Raw genomic sequence first — 3,971 nt, 5'->3', positions numbered from 1 at the left:
CCCCCTCTCTCTCTCTCTCTCTATCTCTCTCTCTCGCATGTGCACGTACCTGTACTATTTCATGTAAAAAAATGAATTGCACATACATTCTGAGAAACAAAATTCAAGCTGTATATACCTCAGAAATTGAAAATTTCATAAATTATGATTCAAGAAAAAAGAAATAATTAAAAATATTTGAATACCATGTAAAGTATATACTATCTATCCAAAAAATAATCCCACAATAAGACCTTTATCTTTGGGTCACATGATTCTTAGTAATATTATTGTATTATCATAATAGTACTCACAATTGTGATAATAAAGATTCGTTATATGGCTACAAGATAAGTGTTTCTAGAAACATTTATTTTTCTTGTTTAATTTTGTTTTCTTGTTTCTATTGTTTTTAACGAAAATTTGATTAAAAATTTTTTTTCTGAAAAGTTATATATATCCTTCACCTTTAATAAATGACAATTTATTTTATATAATAAACAGCATTATATAAAAAAAATATAAATTTTCAAACAAATGGTCTTTTTGTGATTAAAGAAATTTCTATTCAGCTTTTTTTTAAATTAACTTTTTTTATAGAACTTCAATCGTAATTAATAATATAGGCATATTCTTGAAAGTTTGATGTTCAAATAAAAAATATATATTTTTAAAAATATTTTTCACGTGCGCAAGAAAATATTGACAGTTAAAAGTGTGCATTAAACGCAGTGTGATAAAATCGGCACTCGAAAAAAGTATGGTGTTCTAAAGTTAACATTTTTATAAGTTAACATATTTAAAACAACTATAATTTTCAATTATACACATACGTATTGACGCACGCACAATGACTTGTGTATATATAACTCGCGACAAAATAAGTACTTATCTATGACTTTTATGACACAATTTTTTGTTTAAAAAAAGTTACTGTACCAGATAAGAAATCTCGAGTGTCTCAATCATTTAATCTTTTCATGAACATTCCCACTTCGGAATTCTTTTTAATCAGTTGTTGAATATCTGTATAGGAATATATGTGAATCGGTGAATTTTTCCTCGTTGAAATCACAGAAATATATATGAGTACGCTCATTAATATATAAAGCGGCAGAGGCGGCACTTGATTCCAATTACAACTAGATATCCGTCTCGACTGATACTTTAAAGACAAGACCGAGTGAGCAATCGCAACGGGCATCGTGAAAGGCAGACACAACCCGAAGTTTCCACGAGGTGTATAATCGCTATTACGTTTCGGACGTGAAACACGCAAAAACCGGTACAATAGGTGTGCAAATGTGTGTGAGAGAAATTTTCCAGGTAATTATATCAAATTTTTCTCAACGATGTTATCTGCTGATAAAGTGCTTACTATTGTCTTAAAGTGTGCAGAATATTTCAAAGACTCTTAGTTCCGTACGAATTTCTTACCGTGCTGCAAGTGAGTACAGATTAGAGGAAAAATTTTTGTGTAAATGTGAATTCATGTAAAAATTCTTGAAAGAAGAGTGCTTAAAAAATGTCACACTATTGATATAATTAATATTTTCCTAATTATTTTTCAATTAACCCATCACGTACTAATGACTAAATGCGTGAAAATTTTTAATTCTATAATATTAATATTGTATTTGTCATATTATACTGTTATTATACCAAAGCAATTTTTCATTGATCATTTTTGCTTTTCATCCTCAAGCATAAACGACCACTGCGTTAGCTGTTAACGTCATCACATGCAACTTACATTGCGCTAAAATTCTAACGTACTTTTTATTTTTTCGGAAATGCTTGAAATTAATTTTCTTAGGGACGCAAGCCGCTCATGGCTGTCTAGTGTAAGCTCGATAAAAACTCACGGGATTATCCAACATCCCCCTAGGAAATAAAGGCTTAATTAAGATTATCGCTTTTTTTCGGATGAATCTTGATAAATCTGTAATTTTGCCCGTCTCTCGTCAATTTCACTGAAATTTAACGTAACAACACGAATGTATAAAAATTACATTAACGTGAATTAAGTCATTTGTATTTCTTAATAAAATTAAAACCAGTTATTATAAGAAATTAATTTAGTCTTAATTATTAACCCGCATACAGTCTCTCGAACTTTAGGAAGAGATGAAAAATGCGAAGATATTCTGTAAAGTTTGTGTTGAATAAACTTGCAGCAAATCTTTTCTTCGCAATATTTTTAAACTGGGTCATAATTAGTATCTGACATTACAAATTAGCTAAAACTAATTTTAGGTATTAAATTTTATGGTAAACAACGAGAACTTTGATTAGCTTTATACGGGCTTTATTTTAACAGAATATTATCTTAAAGTCATAGGTTTTATATATAAATATCTAATAATATGGAAAAAAATTCCAGTATACGAACACAAGGTACCAAATTCGTTAAAAAGTAAAAACATTGTTTTTTCTCGATTCGCGCACAAACAAATATACAACACGTTAAGCTACACTCCATAATATACAATAATAACAATGATAATAACAACGATAATACTATGTAATGCAGTAATAATACAAAAAACGAGTTATAAATTTTATTATGAAAGTACTATTAAAAATGAATACTATTATGTATGAAGCAAAATTATTCTGTTGTCAAATATGTGTCTTTATATAATCGAGCACTCTGATAATCAAATCTTTTTCTATTTCATTTTTGCCTCTTCTCTCTATCTTCTATTATTTTATCTTATTACAATTCCAACATATCCATTTCAAATCCATTATTCAGGATATCAGCTGATCTCTAGGATGCGTTCCAAAATTAAACTTTAGTTACCATATTCTATAGTATGGTCGAGTTTTTTAATTCATTGATGGATCTATTGCATGATGCGCAAATGCAATGTTTCGCTGTATTTACGCATCATGCGATAGATCCATCGATGAATTAAAAAACTCGCCTTATACGACATGAATTATAGAATTATAGTAACCAAAGTTAAATTTTCGAACGCATCCCTGACTGGTTACAAATACCTGTTTAGAGTGCGTGCGCATTCAATTCTCGATGAGTACGTATACACCTGTATTTAGGGTTTGTTTTTTATTGCTGAACTGGGCTCTAATTCTCGAAAATATATTGCATTCGATATTTAGTGAAAAGCTATAGTTTATGGGTGCTTTCCAATTGCGTATACTGTGTTACACAACCAATAAACCAATTTATTGGTTGCATATTATCTTACAAGATATTTTAGATAATATGTGACCAATAAACTGGTTTTGTGTACTTGTGTGTCAAATGTGTTAAGCAATTGGAAAGCATCCCATGTTACGTATATTATAGTTTCTCACTAAATATCGTATATGATATATTTTCGAGAATCAGGGGACCGTATTCTTGAAAAATATCGTATACGATATTTCGATAAAAAAGCTATAATATACGTAACATGAACTATAGCTTTTCATAAAAATATCGTATGCGATATTTTTTGAGAATAAGGCCTTAAGGCCTTGGCTACACTAGTTCTCTCTCATCTTTCTTCTGCCAAATTTTATCTATCTCTTTTTAAGTTCCGAAAGTATACACTAGTTCAGCAATAATAAACAGGGGCCCTATTCCGTACCCACTCATCCACAATTATCGGATCGGTAGACGTCGTTGCGCAGCTTTTCTATGGTATAAAAAAGCTGCGCAACGACGTCTACCGATCCGACAGTTGCTGGTAAGCGTATATGGAATAGTGACCCAGATCTTTTATATGCGGCGTGAGCTCTATTTTGTAGTGATTTATTCTTGGTTAATAATAGTTGCAGAGTTTTAATAGTTTAAAGATAATTAAGAAGATTAATGATGTAAAATATTATCAACTAATTCTAAAAGTTTTTGTGAAAATTAAAAGAAATTTTTAAAATAAAAATAAACATAAGAAAACGTAGTGGTAGATTCTAAGAGAAAAAAAATATAAAAAAAGATATAACACATATATATAAAAGATATAATACATAAATATAAAAAA

At 29.5% G+C, this 3,971-nt stretch overlaps 2 protein-coding genes across 6 annotated transcripts in view; one reads left to right on the top strand and one right to left on the bottom strand.

Moving 5' to 3' along the window:
- The window catches only part of LOC116843026 (synaptotagmin-7), a 198,189-nt gene that overhangs the window by 187,956 nt on the left and 6,262 nt on the right, over positions 1-3,971 (bottom strand). The window lies entirely within an intron of this gene.
- The window catches only part of LOC116843024 (vanin-like protein 1), a 154,226-nt gene that overhangs the window by 146,820 nt on the left and 3,435 nt on the right, over positions 1-3,971 (top strand). Inside the window, exon 1 of one of the 4 annotated variants that reach the window (XM_032813001.1) lies at positions 1,082-1,305. The exons of 2 other annotated variants lie outside the window; for them this stretch is intronic. The gene's annotated coding sequence lies outside the window, so the exon portion shown is untranslated. Of the gene's footprint in view, positions 1-1,081; positions 1,306-1,376; positions 1,427-3,971 lie in introns of those variants that run through there. One more of the 4 variants, XM_032813002.1, reaches the window with a different exon arrangement.

This window comes from Odontomachus brunneus, unplaced genomic scaffold (genome assembly GCF_010583005.1).
Source record: "Odontomachus brunneus isolate Ranch 3 - 2012 unplaced genomic scaffold, Obru_v1 Obru_scaffold_029, whole genome shotgun sequence".
NCBI lineage: Eukaryota > Metazoa > Arthropoda > Insecta > Hymenoptera > Formicidae > Odontomachus > Odontomachus brunneus.
This window is presented reverse-complemented; position numbering and strand designations above follow the sequence as displayed.